General features: G+C 40.1%; 1 pseudogene; it reads left to right on the top strand.

The window, feature by feature from the left end:
- The first annotated feature begins 11,278 nt into the window (after positions 1-11,278).
- Positions 11,279-22,204, top strand: LOC113596496 (60S ribosomal protein L27-like; annotated as a pseudogene).
- The last annotated feature ends 547 nt before the right edge of the window (positions 22,205-22,751 follow it).

The raw sequence follows: 22,751 nt of genomic DNA, 5'->3' as shown, positions 1-22,751 counted from the left end.
TTTCCATTATTCAGTGAAACCCTGGTCATGTATAGGAACCAAACTCAAGCTGGGAAAACTAGAAATTTTACCAAGGCTTGAGAAATTTGAAATCAGTAAAAGCTTAAGGTATAAAGTGGAAACTTGGAAGGTGGTGTTTGCCAAATTTATATCATGTAGGGAGAAAATATGAAGAAATAATATACTAACAGAAATAGAGAAAAACAAATTAGGTGAACCAGTGACTGTTTGAGATCCAAATGCATTTTTGGTCCAGTTTCCTCCCTGATTTTGTGTTGACTTATTCAACTTTTTGGATGTATTTAGTCAATAAATTTCACCCCAACCTAAGTCTTATATTATTTACATCAGGATCCTTGATATGTTTAACTGACAGGGTCTAAAATAATGAAAAGACACATTTAGATTCTTCATTGACAATGCAGCAAATATAGACCACTAATTATATGATTGTTTGAGGATTTCAATAGAACCATACATCCTGCTCACCCTGTGGGAGTAGACGTACACAAGGCATGTTATCCACCTGGGGAGCCAGTGGCCAAATCTTGCATAATTTTCTGAATGTCAGTATCATCTGACGATACATCTTCCTGGTTGAATCTAATTTGTCCTTTGCAATCAAAATTTCAATACCATTCAAATTTTCTGCATTTCCTCATTATGTTGTCTCTGTTGAATTTTATTAATGGTTTAATTTAGCATTCACATTTCTTTGCAAATGGGATTTCAATATTCGGTTAATTAAAATAAGAGCCTTTTAAAAGTAGCCTGCAAATGTAGACGCAAGATAAATACCTTTGAGTCCATGACTGTTAATAGATGACAACATATATTTTTGATATCTCTAGTGTAGTCCTCATTAAGATTACTGTCAGCACGCTGAAGTGCATTATATCAAATGGCAGTGTGATGTACAGTAATTTCTACTTCTAATTCTACACTGTTCTTTAGAACCTGTCATTTCTGTTTTCCTGTAATTGTTAAGCAGGACAAGAATACGACATGCAAACTAGTGCTCTACTAAGTCATGTCACAGTGCACACTTTAGGTATAATAATAATTCATTTTATATGGTCTTAGTGTATATTATGAGGCTATTTCCCAGAATGACAATTTTGTTGGTATATAAAATAAAATTATGCTTCAGTTTAAATTGCAATGCAACAAGAAATAAAGGATGGAGTCTGATTTGATTATCAACCATATCATTTGCATATGTGTCTAAAGGGAAGCTAGTTATAAACTTGCTTATTTATAATGTGGTTGCCTAACATGTTTGATAACTTAGACATAAAATAGGAAGATATAATATTTCTTTTGGTTTCTCATCTTGTTAAAATGTTAGGAAACATAATTTTAGGAATATTATATGAAACCAAGATAACAAAGTATTTAATAGTCTACTTTTTTACTTTTGTCTTACTTAACTGATGAAAACAGATAGAATTTTACTCTGTCAGAAGGTTCAAGTATTTGAGAATTGCATTGTTTCAGCTCTGATGCATCCAGGATTCAGAATTAATTCTTGTAAGGCTAAGTCACATGAAATTAATATTGTTGTGACACACTTCACTTTGATTCAAACAGGAGTCAGTGTGTGAAAAGGTGTACCAGGAGGATTGGTACTTGGCTCACTTTTGTCGTTTATCTCTTCTGGAGCTCAGTGTTCTCTTCCACAAAATGAGGCTAGCTCAAACAATCTCTACTCCTCCTTTAGCTGCTGACATGTCATCACACCAACATATATACTCTCAGAAGAAGTAAGGGAATTGAGTCTGCTAGAATGTTGTGGATTTGGAGAGCTTTAATGATACATAAAATACAAAAGCTTTTATTATTTAGAATAATAGGAATTAAAAATAAGAAAATACCTTTATCTCTCTCTCATCCAATCCCTTCACCCCAGTCCTCAGGAAACTGAGCAGAAGCTACCAAAAGGTGCCTGCACAATTGAATATAAAACATTAGAAAGCTGTTTTATTTTTTTTTCTCATCAAATAATTTTTGCCTTCATTCTCTTTCCATATTATCCATAAAATCTAATGGGCTGTTGATGAAAAAATGAAGATTTAAAATATGTATGTTTATTAATAATATTTAACTCCCCATCTGCCCCCCCCCCCCACCTAATTGTGTGTGCTTATCTCTAATGCATTAACTGACAGGAGGCAGTGGGAGAGCAATAAACATAAGTTGCCTTCATGTCTTGAGGGCTTTTCCCAGAAAAATGTCTAAGGTCCAAAAAGTCTTAACAGGTACACAGAGAAGATAAAAGAAGGAGCTATAAGAACATAACATCCTGAAGGGGAAAAAGTGACCATGAGTCTAAAAAGATACGATCTCTTGATGGGTGAGAGGTAGAAAACAAGGAGAATTATAAAAGTCCTCCATCCAGAAGTAACATGAGTTCTGGTGCACAGGACCACTGCAAGGGGCTGATGAGGATGTGAGGTGGAAATTCTGTACAGCACAGCTGGACATGGGACACCATAGGTGACCCCAAAGAGGACTCCTGTGACGCAAACGTGAGGGGGAAGTAACAGGTCATTTCTCACCCGAATAGCGTAACAACTAAAGAAAATTGAATTTCTAATTACAGGTTTATCCAAAAGAAATCTCTGGGACCTAATAATCTCATTGGTGAGTTTTATGAAATACTTAAAGAAAACTAACATCCATTCGATACAATTTCTTCCAGAAAATAGAAGACGAAGATACATTTCCCAATCCTTTTTTGAAGCTGGTATTACTCTGGTATCAAAGCCAGACAAAGACAAAAAACAAACAAACAAACACACACAAATTAAAAATTACAGACCAGTAATCCTCATGATTATAGACACAAAAAACCTTAAGATCACATTAGGAAAAATACTTTTGTAACATATGAACATAAATATACCACGGACCATGACCGTGATGCAAGGTTAGATCAATTATATTGATCTAAAATTGATCAATGTGATCTACCATATCAAAATACTTAAAGAAGAAAAGCCATATGATTGTACCAACTGAGTATACAATTGTGAAAATTCTTTTTGAAATTATTTAATTATTTATTTTTACTGAGGTATAATTCACCTGATATTATAGAAATTGTGACAACTTTTCATTGTGATTCAAACGCTCAGAAATAATAGGAATAGTGAGGAACTTTCTCAACTTAGTAAATATCATCTAAAAAAAACTCTACAGGAGTGCCTGGGTGGCTCTGTCAGTTAAGCATCTGACTTTGGCTCAGGTCATGTTCTTATTGTTCATGAGTTTGAGCCCTGCATTGGGCTCTGTGCTGACAGCTCAGAGCCTAGAGCCTGCTTCGGATTCTCTCTCTCTCTCTCTCTCTCTCTCTCTCTGCCCCTCCTTTACTCACACACACACTCTCTCTCTCTCTCTGCCCCTCCCTTGCTCGCTCTCTCTCTCAAAAATAAACATTAAAAAATACAGTCAACATTATACTTAATGATGAAAGATATAATGCTTGCTCCTAAGGTTTGGAGTACGGTAAGGCTATACAGCATCAGTACCTTTATCCAACCTAGCACTAGAGATTGCCAGGAAATAAAAGGTATACACATGAAACAGAAAGAAATAAAACTTTCTATTAGGAGATAACATGATTGTCTCCATAGGAAGTCCCAAGGAATCTACAAAAAATTCCTAGAACTAATAAATGAGTTCGGCAGGGCCAAGAATACAAAATAAACATATAAAAGTCTATTGTATTTCTCTATCCCAGCAATTAATATATGGGCACCGAACTTAAAAATATTACATTGGGGCACCTGGGTGGCTCAGTTGGTTAAGCGACTTACTCGATTTTGGCTCAGGTCATGATCTCATTGTTCATGGAGTCAAGCCCCACATCACGTTCTGTGCTGATGAGCCTGCTTGAGATTGTCTCTCTCCCTCCCTCTCTGTCCCTCCCCTGCTTTCTCTCTCTTCTCTTTCTCTCTCTCAAAATAAATAAACTTAAAAAATATGATTCCATTTACAATCATTAAAATAAACAAAATACTTAGTTTGGAATTTTACAAAATATATGTGGGACCAGTTTGCTGGAAGCTGCAAAACTGTCAGGAAAGAAATCAGAGATTTTAAATGTTAAGAATTTGGAAAGACAAAAGGGTTTATAGATTACAGTTCTCAAATAGTAAGTATCTCATTTCTCCCTTACTAATACATGTTTAATGCATTTCCTATCTAAATCCCAGTGAGAGGGGCACCTGGGTGGCGCAGTCGGTTAAGCGTCCGACTTCAGCCAGGTCACGATCTCGTGGTCCGTGAGTTTGAGCCCCGCGTCAGGCTCTGGGCTGATGGCTCAGAGCCTGGAGCCTGCTTCCGATTCTGTGTCTCCCTCTCTCTCTGACCCTCCCCCGTTCATGCTCTGTCTCTCTCTGTCCCAAAAATAAATAAACGTTGAAAAAAAATTTAAAAAAAAATAAAAAATAAAAAAAAATAAATCCCAGTGAGATATGTTGCAGATACAGAAGGAGAAAGGCAAAGGAACTAGAATTAAAACTTTTACAGTTAAAGCATTTTATGAGAAAGGGTCTAGGATAGCCAAAAACATCCTGAAATAGACAAAATAAGGGTGATCAGTCTGCTTGTTGTTAAGACTTCTCACATAGCTACCGTCACCAAGAGCGTGTGGCATTACCAGAGGGACAGACATTAAGTCTCTCACCTTGTACAAAAATTAACTCACAATGAAACAAGAACTTAAATGTGAAATGTAATAATATAAGCCTTTTAGAAAAAAATATAAGATGATGTCTTTGGGTTTTAGAGCTCAGTAACCCATGCTTCCTGTCACATTGAGGACCCCTGTGAGGACCCCTGTGAGGAAAACAAGACCATTTCGACTTCATCAAAATTAAATGTGTTTCGCAAATGCTTCTGCTAAGAATATGAAATTCTGAAGAGAGCTGGGAGGAAAATTTGCAAACAGCATATGCGACGAAGAATTGATATCTTAGAATATATAAAATTTCCAAACACTCAGTAGCAAAAACCTAAGTATCCAGTTATGGTCAAAAGACGTGATCAGATATTTCACCAATGAGGATATACAGACGGCACACCAGCCGATAAAAAGATGTTCAACAATGTTAGCCATCAGAGAAATGCAGATTAAACACAGTGAAATATCATTACGCACCTCTCAGGATGGCTGAGCTGAGAATCCGTGACCACACCAAATGTTGGTAAGGACGCAAAGAGACTAGCACACGCTTACATCCAGGGTGGGAAAATGAAATGTTACAACCACTCTAGAAAACAGTTGGGAAGTTTCCTTAAAGAAGTAAATGTGGGGGCACCTGGGTGGCTCAGTTGGTTAAGCAACCAACTCTTGGTTTTGGCTCAGGTCATGAACTCATGGTTTGTGTGTTTGAGCCCCCACGTCGGGCTCTGTGCTGACAGCTCAGAACCTGCCTGGAATTCTCTCTGTTTCCCTCTCTGTCTGCCCCTCCCCTGCTTGCTCTCTCTGTCTCTCTCTCTCTCAAAATGAATAAACTTAAAACATAAAATACAATAAATAAGTAAATGTGGAACTGCCATACAATCCAGCACTCTTGATCTTCTATCACTGAGACATGAAAATTAATGTTGACGCAAAGACTTGTGCATAAATGGTTATAACAGCTTTATTCATAATAGCACCAAACTGGAAACAGCCCAGAGGAGAAAGGCTAAATAATCTGCAGTTTAACAGGGAACAAACCATTGATGCATGGGACAGCCTGGTTCTGTTTCTATAACAGTCTGGAAATGACAAAATTATAGAAATGCAGAGCAGGTTAGTAGTTGTCAGGAGTGGGAGGAAGGACAATGCATGACATCCTTGTGGAGATGGAAATTTCCCGAAACGTGACTGTTCTCCTGGTGTTACTGGGGGAAACCATAAAGGGTACAAGGGATCTCTCAGCATTATTTCTCACAACTGCTTGTGAATCTACAATTATCTCAAAGTAAAAAGTTTAATTATTAACATGAGTCAACTTGCTTATGTTTAGTCAGCCTGAACGTTTCAATTACTTTTAATACATAAAACCAAGCAAAGCAAAAATATGTGAATAAATATAACATGAGAAAAAAATACCTTACCTATTATTCTAAAAATATGAATCAGAAGAGAGAAAAAACAAAATTAGTCCTTAAGCCAAAACTCTGATAAGTATTTATTTCCGTGAATCCCTACATTAGGATGCATTTGTATAATAGCATAACAAATGAATTTTTATAAAATTTTTTTTCAACGTTTATTTATTTTTTGGGACAGAGACAGACAGAGCATGAACAGGGGAGGGGCAGAGAGAGAGGGAGACATAGAATCGGAAGCAGGCTCCAGGCTCCGAGCCATCAGCCCAGAGCCTGACGCGGGGCTCGAACTCATGGACCGCGAGATCGTGACCTGGCTGAAGTCGGACGCTTAACCGACTGCGCCACCCAGGCGCCCCAACAAATGAATTTTTAAATCCCATAACTAATCAACTTGCTTCAGGCTGAACCCTCTGAGTGGTTCCTAGAGAGTGGCCGTTCAGTATTTTCCAAGGTACATTTGTGTGTGTGTGTGTGTGTGTGTGTGTGTAAATAAAAAAAAATCAAGAATATCTTGCCAAATGCTGAGGGTGATGCAGAAGAAGGCATTCTGGGTACCTGACCTCAGAGAGCTCATCAGGCAACTAATGATATTGAGAATCTATTTTGAATTATTTTTACTTATCGAAACATATGTTCTCATTTCCTGATAACACTAATCCTGAATCACAAAGTTGCTCATGACTGTGAATGCCCTAAGTGTATAAAAGCCACCTTTTACTATGTAACTTATTAAAATGTCAATGGATATAAGCTTTCTTATATTCCCCACACCCTTGCCATTGTATGTGTTGAACCAGATCTGTTTGCTCTTCCCTGATTAAGAGCTTATTTTTCTGGACTGAAAATATGGGAAGAATGAAGAGCCCTGTTCTGTTTTCAAACAAAACCAACCAACTGACCAACCAACCAAACAAACAAACAAACAAAAAAGCAAAAAAAATATCCACTGTAAAGACAATCTTAGATGTCCTGGTGGGACAAAATGTTTATGAAAGGAAGGAAAGAAGTGAAGCTAAGATTCTTCCAGAAGACGGAATAAGACTGAGAGAAGGACATGTCTGCTGCTCTGCTGGCTCCAGGGCGGACCAGGTTGGCCTCTCCCAGTAACAAAAAGCTACACTAGTCAAGTAAAGTCAAATACATCAGAGAATTCATAATTTTGGAGATGTTTTGCATTTAATACGAAGGAATGTTGTATTTTTATTTTGAAATATGATGCTATAGCTCCAGTAAACTATATGCACATATTTTAAACACACACACACACACACACACACACACACACACACACTAAAAATTGCAATCATAAACACAGAATTGCAATATTCTTGTCTAGTTAATAGATTATATTTATGAAAGAAGCATAAAACTGTTGAGTCCTTTAGCATTTTGAAAAATAACTTTTTATTACTCTTCAAAAAGGTATAGCAAAAGAATTAAAGGCAAGGAAAAGCCAATTTAGGTTGAAATTTATCTCTATTAATGCAGATAAATTCTTTACACAGAAACCGAAAATATATGCATACATATGCCTGGTGTGGGGCACAAGGTTTCTGTTGGTGCATCTTCTTGTAGATCTGTTCTTGAGTTGGGGTCTTGGCGACAGAGACCAGAGGTGAAGGTTGATATCAGAGCACAGTCTCACTCTGAGTGGGTTTCTCTTCCAGGTTTGCCTTTTGGAGAAAAGTTATGCAAAACATTTTGTAGAACTTAGACAGACTTACCACATCTTCAAGGTAATCTATGTAGGCTTGATTGATCAAATACAGAAATTGAGGTTGGATATGGCATCTACAATTAATATACAAATCAATTGACTGACTTAGCTGTTCACATTCAGGCTAAAAATGTGTTTTATTTGAAGTGACACATTTCAAACCTGATATTCCTCTAACAAATATCATTGAAAATCTGACTTGTAATGTTCAGCTTTTTGTAGAAAAATTACATTAAAACAGATATGGGCACAATTTATATAATTTCTCAATAAATTTTTCAAAATCTGTGGATCCTGTCGAAGGGACAGATAATGCTCTACACGTAAGAGGCCACCCTCGTCTTCCCTTCCTGTCCCCAGCCGCCTCCCAGCAAAGATAACCCCCCCCCCATAAGACTTCTGTTACTGCTGTATCAATTGTCTTTTTTCGAAGTTCTACAAGTGGAATCATGTTGTCTGAATTCTTCTGCTCAACACGGTTTGTGAAATTTCTTTATGCTTTGTGTCTAATTATGACTTCAGTATTCTCCATGGCTAGATAGTGTTCTGTGGTATGAATATAATACAGTTTATGCTCTTGATGAGTATTTAGGTAGTGTCCCATTATGAGATATTACAGATATGATTGTTATAAATATTCCAGTTAGGTTTGTTGTTGCTGTTGAGCACATGCGTGCATGTCTGTGGACCCTATACACCCTGAGGTGGAAGAAATGTCTGGTCTGGAGAGTCTGTACCTTCAGCTATCGTTGATAGGACTCAATGGTTTTCGAAAGTAGCCAAATCAATTCCCATTCACATCATTAGTATATGAGTGTTCTGGCAGTTCCCTACAGCTGTCAACCTTTAATACTAGTATTTTCCTTTTGTTTCATTTTAAACATACTTGTAGATATATAAAAATGCCCGCCCTTTTTTTTGCGTTTCCTTAGATCTCATGTTTTCTTTTTAAATAAGAATACACATAAAACTCACATTTAATCAATAATTCAATGATATACCTTGAAAACTTTTATTTGTATATTCTTATAACAAAAAATCATAAAATTATATTTAATGTCGTGTGGAGAGACTGCATACTATGAAAACATTTCATCTCTTCTTCCTATCTTCTTATATTTCATTAAATCAGAGAAGGTAAAATCTTGACATTCGCGGTTTTTAGAAAGTTCTTAGGGACTGATTCGCAGTAATCTTTGAGAAGACAGGACTCATCGAACTACATAAATGACCTTTGATCAAGGGATGTCAGTTTTGCTGACCTCAAGTTTTGTTTGTATGTTCGTTTTAATTTATCTGTGGGACATGAGCTGTGGTTACCTGGATGCAAGTGTTTGGTGTGTGAGAAGGGTCTTTCCTGGGTGATCATGAGAACTTTCCTGGCGAGGTGCACCTAAACTTTATATTTTTGAGCTGACTCTTCCTCCCACAGAATTTTCCTTTCATTGATCCCTTGACATATTGATGTTTTAGAGGCAAAAGAAAAAAAATAAAGTCTCAAAGTTTTGGCAAAAAAAAAATACAGAGTTTGATCTTGATGTTCCAATGTTGATTATTTCCATTTGGTCACAAATTCTGCCTGTGACTTGGGACTTTGTGTAATGTAATCATTACTTTTTCCCTAATTGTTTTTAATTTGCTTACTGTAAACATTACAGAAATCTGACAAATAAAGCATCTTAATAAGGTACTTATACAGTGTGGTCACCATGGCCACATATATGCATATGTGGAAGCTTTAGACATTTGAAGCATTTAAAAAATTTTTTTTAATGTTTATTTATTTTTGAGAGAGAGGGAGAGACAGATTGTGAGTGGTGGATAGTCAGAGAGAAAGGGAGCCACAGAATCCGAAGCAGGCTCCAGGCTCTGAGCTGTCAGCACAGAGCCCAACACGGGGCTCGAACCCACAAACGGTGAGATCAGACCTGAGCTGAAGTCGGATGCTTAACCGACTGAGCCACCCAGGTGCCCCTGAAGCATTTATTTTTATGTTATGAGGAGAATTGCGTGCTTTCTCAGAGGTCTTAGGGCAGAAATTTCCAAATGTACTGACTTAGAATATTAGATTTGGACCCAATAAAGGCTTTAGACTTGGAAAAACATCAAAGTATGAACAGTAGTAAAAAATAATGTGGTATTGCATTGTGGCTGGCTGCTTACCTGAGATGTACCTGAGAGTGAAACATGCAGATTACCAGTGATGTGTGTGGTTTCAGTTATAATATGTAATATCTTTTTTCTGTTGATGCTCAAGATTCATGGCATATAAAGAAAGAGTAATTGTCATTCAGTTTCTGTTTCTAAACTGCCATAACAACATAGTATAAAATTATATTTTGTAAAATTGTTTAAATTATTTGATATATTGTTACTCACCTCTCTAACAAGAGACTTGGAAATCTTCACAAAGTGATTATCTACCTATTTATTTAGCAACCTCGACATCAAACACAATGTTAGGTGCATAGTAGCTGTTTGAGAAATGTTATTTGTCTATACAAGTTCGTATCTCTTCAGGGCTATCTAGTTATATTGCAAACCACTCACGAATCAACTCTTCCTCTGACTGAATGATCCATTACCTGATTGCTCATGAGAATTCGTATTTGAAAGAATAAACCTTAGCATCAAATAAATGTTAGTTGTTTAAACGAATACTTGAAAACAGAACAGCGTTCTTATCTCTGAATATTCTATTTGTGACTTCAAACCAGTGCTAAAGAAACTTACAATACGTGGTTATAAATGTGTCAGGTGGAAATTTTTTCTCTTCTTCCCTGGTAGGTTCTGCGGCTGACCTAATAACTGAAATGACACAAGACAGATTAACAGGAGAAAAACAAATCCAATTACTCACAGAAGAGTGCCCCAGAGGGACAAGATGCTCAAAGGCAGTCAGGCAGTTGAGGCTTATGGGTGGTCCTGAGCTAAGGAAAAGGGGTGGAGCTCAGAGAGGCAAAGACAAGTCTCAGAAAGATGAAGAGAGCACATGATAAGTAAACATATCTATGTATCCATAAACATAAATTATACACACACACACACACACACACACACACACACACATATGTGTGTATATATATATTTGCTGTGCCAGAAGTCTCTCTGATATAAAAAGCTCTCTCTGGTTTAGCTCTCTTTCTGGTACAGGCCCCCTTGTCTATATTTTTTCAGGCATTTAAGACAGAGGAGAATAAAAACCTCTTCCTGAGTCTGCTGGGCCATGATTGTCTTTGGCTCAGAATAATCCACATAGCAAAGTGGCATATTTGGGGGAGGCTTCTTCTGAACCCCTTCAAATGTATATTGAAGCAATTAGGTAAACTTTCAGTGAGTTTTTTTTTAAAGTTTTTTTAATGCTTATTTATTTGGAGTAGAGAGAAAACAAGCGAGGGAGGGGCAGAGAGAGAGGGAGACACAGAATCCGGAGCAGGCTCCAGGCTCTGAGCTGTCAGTGCAGAGCCTGATGCGGGGCTCGAACTTGTGAACCCGAGATCATGACCTGAGCCGAAGTCAGATGCTCAGCTGCCTGAGCCCCCCAGGCACCCCTCAGTGAGGTTTTGAGGTAGGCACTGGAAAGAGAGATTATTTGGAGATGAAAGAACTCTGGCTCTACCCCCGTCCCCAGAAGAGAGACAGCAGGGCCTTCTTCCATGTGTGACCTAGAAAGCACACTGTGAAAAATCGGACAGAGCAGGTAAGAGGCGGCAATCACTCGTGTCCTACACTGCGATCCTTGTCTGACCACGTTGGACCCTCTGCTTCAGGTTTGGTGATTAGTCTCCATTCTTTGTCTGTCTTGCAAAGCACTTGAACCTATAAATCTAGGGGATAGCAATTTGATAAAGTGATCTTTATTTTTCACATACTCTACCAAGTTTCTTCACTACCATTTGACCAAACGTCAATTACTGGTAAGTATCAAGGGCCAGCCTGCTTATTTCCTATTACTGACCACATGCCTTCTAGAAGATTGAAGAATGTATTTCAGACTTCTAATTCCCCGCTTCATGTTTTAGGCTCTAAACCCAACCATAGATATTATTTATTTTCATCTCTCAAGAGACCATTGCGGATGGTTCCTTCTCCAGGACGGTCCTTTCTTCTTGTTTAGTATAATCCACGTGCTTTCTCTACGATCTCTTCTCAAAATATTTATTACAATTTCACCTTTGCCTTTCATTTGCATCCCAAATGTAGCATTTTAATTGCAACAGAGACTGGCCAGGCTACCTTTCTGAACATGATCTGAGGTAGTGCCTGGCGTGAAAAGCCCGAAAGGCCAAGTTCACTTTGTTGTTGTGGTTTCTTCCTCCAGGTGTCTCTAAGCCTGAGCCTCAGAAGAAATGCAAAACATGTAAGTCATATAGGAGTCATTGTTCCTTTGTATTCTTAATGAAAGTATTTATTTTCACTGAAAAGAGTTTGCAGTTTATTAAAATACTGAAATGCAGTGATATAAGCCAAACTTACTATACAGATAAACTTATTGAAGTATACTCTATACTCTTAGAAATACGGTATGCATATTCAGGTCCCAACAGTCAGTGGCGGCTGGTGAAGCACCAAGGGGCGGATCCTCCGGGGAGTGAGGGCAACTTAGTCTCCCTTGAGGCGGTAAGGCGGGACAGAGTCCCCCGTGGTTGTTTTTAGCCACTCCGTTTGGGGGTGTACAGCAACAGATAACGAAGACAGCTACTTTTCAGGCTTATCATTTCATTTAGTATTTTAGTGAACATTTAACAGAAAGCGTGGGCCCAGGCCATGGCAGAGAGCTCCGTTTTCACCCGCATCACCAGGAAGGACCTCTTTTGCAACTGACTAACGGATTCTCTTTTGAATATCACAATTTTGTAACCACATTTCAGGCTATTATGTAATTGTATCACCAGGTGCTGATTGTGGCTTTCAGTGTTCCCTGTCAATTCTTTACTGCCATCGTATTCTCATTTCAAGCTTTAAATTCTATTTATTTCAGCAATATCAGTGATCCTTTGAAGGTGAATAACTGGTAGTACAAGGACTTACGCTGTTACCTACAAATAATGATTAAGGGCAGAACCTCGTTTTGCAAAAAAAAAAAAAAGTCTGCAAATATTGGGCATGGCCATTTTCTAAGAATCAGGTTAATGGATCCCTTTAGAGTCTCTCAAATATTAGGGACCCAAGAAAGCCCCAGAAAAACTAACAAATCAGAGCAAGGGATGTTTCATAAAGTCTCTGGAGAACTGTGGCACAAAACGGGGCAGCTGACTTTTAAGAAGCAAACCAAAGGTCCGTAGTGGGAATGTTACCATAGGTTCAGTTATCCAGATGCCCCATCAGTGTACATTGGGTGCCCAGGGCCAGATAATTGAGACCACCTGGTAGTGCAGACCGAACCCCAACTCCAGCTACTACGCTTACCCCGTCCATCCTGATGCTGACTGTAGCACCCACTGTGCACAGATGCAGGGGGAGCCCCGAGGACAGCAGGGGCACACTCCCTGGGGAGGGCATCATCCGAGGTGAGGCCAGAGGGTGAGGAGAAGGTAGACCAGCAAACCCAAGAAGGAAGGGGGGGGGCGCTGTTTCAGCGGAGAGAGCCGCCAGAGCAAGTGATGGAGAACGTGCTAGAGACCCCGGACTCAGGATGACCTGGGGACCCCGTGCGCCCAGGGAGAGGCTGTAAATGACATGTGGACAGAACGGAGTGAAGCTCTGCTGTGTTTATCCACGTACATCTGCTCCTATCCGGTTCCTAATACAACCAGAAGAAAAGCAGGAAATCCCAAGCTTCTAATTGAAAATAACACTCCTCCTACTTCTTTTAGTTAGGAATGGGCCATTCACTCGAAAGAGCACAGAAACTACTCTTTACAGATTTTGATGTCCAGCTTATCGATTGCTTTATTATAATATTAAAAGGAATTGACCTTTTTAAAATCACATAATCATAATATGCCCTGTTTTGTCAAAATTATATTTTATAAGCTTATCAATGAGTCAATAGTGTGTCCCCATGTACGTTGCACATAAACCAGAAAGTAGGTCCCGGGACAATTAAACCTGAGGCGAGTGGGGAATGTTCTTACCCTGGAAAGTTCTAATAATTCAGACTGAAGTACTCCTGAGAGATTCAAGGTTTGTAATGGTTTTTTAGGAACATGGTAAGTGAGGCTTCAAGTCTTAAATATATGACTTTATTTACAATCACAAAACGGTAATCGCTGTTTATTATATTTGTTTTAAAATTTGTTCCTGATGCAGGAACATAAATCACGGGTTACCTCAGTTTTACCACTGACGAATCTAATTACTACATAATATTTACACTCTCGCTGCTTCATTAATTACATACAAGGCCTATATTTTAACACTTCTGAGAGCTTAATTTGCACTTAAATCATAGCACTTGTATTTATCTTACTCGTTTTGAGTTGCAGGTCGTTAAATATTGAATATGTTATAATATTGTGGGATAGCTCCCTGCACTAGGCAAATGGCATTCCTTGTTTCCTCCTCTTCAACGACTTTGCCTGCACAAGTGGTTCAGAAGTGCCTTCCCTTTGTGACACCAAGCCTGGGGGATGGATGAGGGCAGGGATACAGAAGATAGCGATAAATATTTTAAGAGCAACTCAATGAGTGAGCAAATAAATTAGTATTGTTTGAGGAGTGTAGCTGTCTAATATGTTAAATGCTGACACACAGAATTATAAGACCAAGAAGTACCAAAATAAGCCCCCAGGGCTGAGGTGAGATACCGTTTAAGTGCTTTAGGGATTACATCAGAAATTGACTTTCCACTTGGAAGACACAGGTGCTGGTTCCTGTCACACTCTGAGAGGCCGGCACGCGCTGTCACGCGCACTTGGAAAGGAGTGACATCAGCGAGACGGTCCAGTGGTCCAGTGCTCATGTTCCCCTGTCAGCCACGATACCGTGGCATCTGTCCAGAACAACAGTGCCGCACGGGAGCCCTGGGGGCCAGGAGGATGTGACCCCTCAGTACGGTCCCGGCCAGCAAGAGCCATTTTGAGGAGTCAAGCTCTCTCTCAGGTGGCTGACTTGCCCCCTGCAGATGGGAACCAGCTCCCATCCTGAGGACCGGGCTACGCCCCATTTGACCTTGGTTCTGTCAATATGCCAAGGGACCTGCAGAAGTCACGCCCATCCACACATGGGGCGATAGGCGTGTGGACACTGACCGTGGACCCTCCGGTGACTGCTCTGGTCCTCCTGGTGTAGTGTGGGAGCCCTGGAGGTGAACCCACCAAACTCGGCCAAGCTGTACGTTCGGAAAGGGCCCTGTAACTGGGTTTGGCTGTCCCAGCCACAGTGAGGTCACAACCTTGATGGCACGGGAACCTTGCAGGAGACACTCGCATGTGCACCACTGGCGATCGCAGAAGGATGCCACATGCAGCCCCGGCCTTCTCACCACCGTAGTCGGGCCACAATCCTGAAGACCCAGGGCCCAGCAGGAGATGTGCCCATCATTGCTCCCGGGATTCTGAAGGGCCCCACCCTCAGCTCCAGCCCCTCTCAGACACAGTCCAGGGCACCCCGCCCACCCAGGGACCCATCCAGTGGCCAAACAGCAGCCCTCCAGGGACCCAGCAGACCTCACACGCATCCACACACCCAAAGGCTTGCTGGCCGAGGCTCCCACTGCACCCTGACTGGGACTGTAGTCCCAGGGCCACCCCACTAAGCGAGGCAGTGGAGATGGTCTCATTCATCCCGGGACCAGACAGCACCCATGTCCCCCTGAGTGCCTGGTAAGAAGCCCGCTCACCAAAGCTCCCACTGAAGACCTGGCAACGACCTCTTAACTGCCTCCAGCCCAGCACAACCCAAGTTCTCGAAATAATCCTGTAGGCCCACAGAGGAGGAGATGTTCAGAGTGGTACAAATACGCTCTCTGATGCCATAACGATGGATACATGTCATTATACATCTGTCCGCACCCCGGGAATGGGTGACCCCAAGAGTGAGCTGTAATGTATACAGTGGGCTGTGTGTGACTGAGATGTGCCAGTCGTAACAAATACACGTCTCTGCTAGGCGGAGTTGATAAAGGGGGAGACTGTATGTGTGGTCATGGTGGACACATGGGCTATCTCGGTACCCTCTTCTAAATTTGGCTGTCAACATTACATTGCTCTAAGTAAAGCCTTAATGATAACAATAATAATAATGATAATAATAATAATAATAATTTGAAAACTTACTCCTGCCTCAATTTATCTACTTTCTCATCTCCATCTTTTATAAATTCACAAAAACTTGTTAATGTTTCATTAAGTTCTCCATGTATTTTAAGGAGATGGAAAGCAAATATGTAATTAACCCTTTCCAGTAGTCTCATTTTTCCCTGCATTGTTGCGTATCCATTGGTGCCATTAATAATTACTATGTCGATATTTCCCCTAGTTCGAGTCTGCTGGGTACATCTTCCTGAAGCTTGTCTCTGTCTGAAGTGTCTTAATTTGTATTCATTGTTAAAGGATATTTTTTGAAAAATACAGAATTCTAGTGGACATTTTTAATCAGCACTTTAATTCCATTATCTTCTGTCTTCTATATTTTCTGGTGAGAAGTCAGCTGTAATTTTATTGTTAATCCTAGGAGCACAATGTATCTTTTTTCAGTTTTCTCTAGGCCCTTCTATTTTTTATTTCTATTTTTTTACTGTAAATCCAAGTTAGTTAACATATGGTGTAGTGAGGATTTCAGGAATAGAATTTAGTGATATATCTCTCATATATGACACCCTGCGCTCATCCCAACAAGAGCCCTGTTTAATCCCCATCAGCCATTTAGCCCATTCCCCCACCAGCTCCCCTCCGGCAGCCCTCAGTTTGTTCTCTGTATTTAAGAGTCTCTTGTGGTTTGTCTCCTTCTCTGTTTTTATATTATCTTTGTTTCCCTTCCCCAGTGTTCATCTGTTTTGTGTCTTAAATTCCACATATGAGTGAAGTCACATGATATTTGTCTTTCTCTGACTGACTAATTTCACTTAGCATAATACCCTCCAGTTCCATCCACATAGTTGCAGATGGCAAGATTTCATTCTTTTTGATCTCTCTAGGCGCTTTTAATTGTTGTTGATGTCAGTCTTTTTGTGTGTTTGTTTTTGCTTTTCTTTGTTTAAAAATTTTTTTTTGAGTATGGGGCCCCTGAGTGGCTCAGTCGGTTAAGCATGCAACTCTTGGTTTCGGCTCAGGTCATGATCCCACAAGTCATTAGTTCGAGCCCCACATCAAACTCCTTGCTGATCATGTGGAGGCTGCTTGGGATTCTGTCCCTCCCTCTCTCTCTGCCCCTCCCTCGCTTGTGCTCTCCCTCTCTCTCTCTCTCTCTCTCTCTCTCTCTCTCTCTCTCAAAATAAATAAGTGAACTTAAAACATTTTTGAGTATAGTTGACACACACCATTAGATTAGTTTCAGGGGTACGATGTAGTGATTGGACAAGTTTCCATGATGCTGTGTTCGCTGCAGGGATGGCTGCCATCTGCCATCACACATCACTGTTGCAGTACCACTGGCTGCATTCCTTATGCTGTGGCCTTTATTCCTGTGACTTACCCATTCAACAACTGGAAGCCTGTGTCTCCCTCTCTCTTTCACCCATTTGTCCCACCCCCTGACCCTCCTCACCTCGGACAACCATCAGTTTGTTCTCTGTATTTATAGGTCTCATTCTGCTTTCTGTGCGTTTGTTTATTCATTTGTTTTGTGTTTAGATTCCACAGGTGACCGAAATCCTATGGTATTTGTCGTTCTCATTCTTATTTCACTTAGCATAATGGCCTCCAGGTCCATCCACATTATTGTAAATGGGATAGTCTCATCCTTTTTTCATGGCTGTGTCATACTCGTGTGTGTGTGTGTGTGTGTGTGTGCGCGCACCACATCGTTTTATCCATTCATCTGTCAGTGGACACTTGGGTTGCTTCTATAACTTGGCTATTATAAATAATGCAAAAATGCTTCAATAAACATAGGGGTGCATATATTTTTGAATTTGTGTTTTCATCGTCTTGGGTAAATACCCAGTAGTGAATCACTGCAGCAAATGGTAGTTCTATTTTTGATTTTTTGAGGAACCTCTGTACTATTTTCCACAGTGGCTGCACCAGTTTACATTCCCACCAACAGCGCACGAGGGTTCCTTTTATTGTTGCTTTCCTCTATCTTTGTCTGCAGTGTGACTGGTGAGGTATCTCAGTGTGGTTTTCTTTGCATTTATACTACTTGGAGATTGCTGGGTGTCATCAATCTTGGAAAACTCATATGCATTATCTTTTATAATATGTCTCCTCCATATTCTCTACCTTTAGTCCTTCAAAAATACAGACTTTTGTTTTTCATGTTGATGTTACCCCATATGTCTCAGACATAATTTTATTTTTTTATGGTTTGTTAATTATTATGGACCAGTCCTCAATGTACTTTAATTTCTTTCTTTTTTTAAATTTTTTATTTTTTAGAGAGAGAGAGAGAGAGAGCATCAGTGGGGAAGAGGAGCAGAGAGAGAGAGAGAGAGAGAGAGAGAGAGAGAATCTTAAGCAGACTCCAAGCGAAGCTCAATGCCATCACCTGGGATCATGACCAGAGCTGAAATCAAGACTCAAATTCTCAACCAACGGAGATACCCAGGCACCCCTAAGGTACCCTAATTTCTGCAGCTAAGTCTAGTCCATACCTAAACTCATTGAATGGTATATTCATTTTTGATATTTTATCTTTTAGCTCTAGAATGTCCAGTTAATTTTTTTAAAGTTTCCAACACTGTAGTAAATTCCTCAGATGTCCACACATTTTGTCTCCTTTTCTACTAATCCCTTCTACATATTTATAATAGCTATCGTAAGGCCTTGTGTAGAATCCAATAGCTGGGTATTTTGTGAATCTGCTTCTATTGGCTACTTTTTCCCCCCTGATTATATATTTTCTCATTGTTTACAAATATGCTATATTTTGTAAATGTGTCCTGGGCATGTATAAGAAGACAGTAGAAAGCATACTAAATAATATTTGCAGACTCAATGTCATGGGGAATTACTCCTGTCAGGCCACTGGGATCCGGGTTGGGCTGAGTCCATCGATAGCACTGTTTAGTGGACCTAGGCTCTGTTGCGTCTTTCATGCACCACCATTTTCAAATGTTTCAAGGGTAGATAATACTGTCTTTGGTAATGTTTTGTATCTGATCATCAGGGAGATGTCAGAGTGTGATCTCTACTTTTTAGTCCAGATTTTGGGTAGCTGGGAGGGAGTCTCTTTTTCTCCAGTGAAGCCCTCTTCTTTCTGTATTCAGTAAAAAAAAAATTCTTTCCAATTTGATGACTTGGTCCCAGACCTTTGTGTCCTGCTTCTATAGCTGGTGAAGGTCCCTAGTCAGTATGCCACCATTGGTTCAATGAGAGCCTTGAGCTCTTAGTTGATATTTCTCTCCCTGTCCCATCCTAAACCCAACCTTTAGGATACCATTATACTGAGAACCTCAATACCCTTGCTGTGGTCTGAATGCTTGTATCCCTCCAAAATTCTTATATTAAAAATCCATTGCCCAAAGTGATTACATTCAGAGGTGGGGACTTTGGTATGAGATGAGGTCCTGAGGGCTGAGCCCTCACTGATGAGGCTACCATCACTGTAAAAGAGACCCCAGTGAGATCCCATCTCCTTCCTCCATCTGAGGTATAATGGAAAGTCTGTGACCTCCTTCAACCACGCCAGCACATTGATCTTCTACTTCTGGCCTCCACAACTGTGAGGAATGCATTTCTGTCATTTATAAGCCACTCAGTGTGGCATTTGTCATAGTGGCTCAAAAGAACAAAGACGACCCTCCATCTTGTGCGGATATCTTTCTCAGGCCTTTTGCTCTTCCCCAGCTTTCATCACATCACTTTTGTGCATGGATAAGTGGCTTTTGAGAAGGAATTAGCAAGTGCATTCAAATCAGATGTTTGGCTTCTCTGGATTTTCATCCTCCAGGCTCACTCATGTCACATTAAAGCCTTGCTACAACGGAAGGCATTTCTTCTCACCCAGCCCCCATCGTGTATTTGCCTTTCCTAATCTTGTGCCATCCCATGTGGAACTCGCTTCTCTCAAGAAGTGCCCATCCTTAACTGGAGAGTGTGATGCTAAGTGAAATAAGCCATACAGAGAAAGACAGATACCATATGTTTTCACTCCTATGTGGATCCTGAGAATCTTAACAGAATCCCATGGGGGAGGGGAAGGGAAAAAAAAAAGTTAGAGTGGGAGAGAGCCAAAGCCTAAGAGACTCTTAAAAACTGAGAACTGAGGGTTGATGGGGGGTGGGAGGGAGGGGAAGGTGGGTGATGGGTATTGAGGAAGGCACCTATTGGGATGAGCACTGGGTGTTGTATGGAAACCAATTTGACAATAAATTTCATATATTGAAAAAATAAATAAATACATAAATACATAAATAAATAAATAAATAAATAAATAAATAAAAAGAAGTGCCCATCCTTTTTTGAAATTTAGTTTTTTTCACATCCATTGCATCATCACACTTCTGATGGGGCCCCCAAAATTATGAAGGCTGTCTAGCTTTCCCCCTTTGTTGGTGTGGTGCAGTGGTCTCTTGAGATTTTCTGTGTCCTGACTGGAGTTTAATTTATTTGTTTATTTTTAACCTTTTATTGTCCCTATATATAAGGTGCAATTCTTACAAGAAACGTAAGGAGTTCTTCCCCTTTTAAGATTTGTGATTGTTTTTCTTTTTAATGATTTATGCACTTTACATACTAACTTCACCACGGACTCCTTAATTTTGAATTCTTAGTTCCCCTTGATCTCTCCCTGACTTTGAAAGTTTGTTTTCCTTGCTGGGTTTTGTGCTTAAATATGCATTGTTTTTAGAACAAGACAGTTTTATAACTAATTGACTAGATCAATGACTGAATAACCCATTTGATTTTATATAAAGAGATTTTTTTGTGTGAGGTGACCACAAAGGACGTGTAGAAATGACTTGTATCCTCTGTAAAATGCATGCACATTCATTAGCTTAGGAGAAGTGGATTCAGTGTCAAAGCTCCCCTCCATCCTTTTCCTTTATCTCTCAAGAACTTATTTGGTCTTTACAGATAACCCTCTTCTCACCAGGGAAATGGTCATTGACAGAAACGTGTGGATGTTCACAGTGAGGGTTCTGATGAAGAAACACCTGGGTCCGTATAGTGCTTTCCTGTTGCCGCTGTGGCAAATTACCACAAACTTAGTGGCTTAACACATTTTTTTAAAAAAATCTTACATCCTGTAGACCGGAACAGTGACATGGGTCTTATTGGGCTGAAATGAAGTTTGGCGGGGTGCATTAATTTCTGGAGGATCTCAGGGAGATGCTGTTGCCTTGCCTTTTCCATCTTCTAGAGGCCACACCTCTCTCTGGTGTATGCCCTCATCCCCCACCTGCATAGCCCACAGGGGAAGGTTGGGTTCTTCCCACAGAGTGTCACCCTGACTTCCTGTTCTGAATATACCTTTTCAGGATCACTCTGGTAGTCCGGGATGATCTCCCTATTTTAAGGTCAGCTGACTGCCAACCTTAATTCCACTGACAATTCCTGTTGCCATGCCATCTCCCATATACGTAGGTTCCAGATCTTAGGATGTAGACATCTTTGCGGGGTGATTATTGTACCCGCTGCAGTCACATCCTGACGTCAGACTAGGATCAGCATCCTGGCTCCAGCTCTTAGAATTTGTCCCCAGGATTATACCTTTTAAAGCGTCAGTTTCCTTACTTTTAATGTGGGGATAACCACCCTAGCTTTGCTTATTTGTTGTCAGAAAGTAATGGGGTAATATAAGTGAAGTGTTTAGTGTAGAACTTAACATACAAGATAGTCAATGAATATTAGTCACACTGTTATTGATAATAAACACAACTAGAGGATGAAGATACAAGAAAAATATCCCTAACTTTCTGCAGTTGAGATGGGCAAGTTCAGGAAGCCTAAGAAGGCGGTCCTGGTCCTGGCCAGATGCCACTCCGGCTGCAAAAAACATCATGGTGAACATTGATAATGGCACCTCAGACCGTCCCTACAGCCATGCTCTGGTGGCTGGAATTAACCACTCTCCCTGCAAGGTGACAGCTGCCCTGAGCCAGAAGAAAATGGCCAAGAGGTCAAAGATCAAGTCTTTTGTGACAGTTTATAACTACAGTCACTTCATGCCCACAAGGTGCTCTGTGTATATCCCGTTGGACAGAACAGAGACTCTGTTCTTAAACACAAGGCCTGAGGAGAGGCCAAGGTCAAGTTGAAGGACAGATGCGAGACCATCAAGGACAGATGCGAGACCATCAAGGACAGATGGTTCCAGAAGCTGCGGTTTTAGACTCTTGTTTTGATCATTAAAAATACCAAAAAAAAAAAAAAAAAAAAAAAAAAAGGAAAAGAGAAGGGAAGGGAATAGAAGAGAAAAAAAAAACAAGAGAAAAGAAAAGCAAAGCAAAGAAAAGAAGAGAAAAGAAGAGAAGAGAAAAGAAAAGAAAGAAAAATATCCTTAAGGATATACACGTTTTTAGCTATCTGTCTTAAATTTTTGTAATTTTCTAATTAGCTACAAATAAGGTAAAGGTATCTGGGGAATGCTTGAATGTAATTTTGAGGGGTATGTGATGAGCATGTTTTTTGCAGTTTAGTCCCGTAGATAAAATGGATAATGATAAAAACACTGGGGTATTTAGCAATATTTCTATTACCGCAGAGCTCAACAGCGTGGATGGGCCCATGGAATGCTAATCACTGTCCGGACAGACCCTGTGGACATTTCAAGGATGCCAACGCCACCATGGCATCTGTCACGGAAACAGATGCTATTTGCATCTGTTTCCTGTGACAGTCATTGAAGATGGCAGAGGAGAAAAAATTCACACAGGCCC

The sequence above is a fragment of the Acinonyx jubatus genome, chromosome D2 (genome assembly GCF_027475565.1).
Source record: "Acinonyx jubatus isolate Ajub_Pintada_27869175 chromosome D2, VMU_Ajub_asm_v1.0, whole genome shotgun sequence".
Taxonomy (NCBI): Eukaryota; Metazoa; Chordata; class Mammalia; order Carnivora; family Felidae; genus Acinonyx; species Acinonyx jubatus.
The sequence above is the reverse complement of the archived record's forward strand: the minus strand, read 5'-3'. Positions and strand labels throughout refer to the sequence as shown.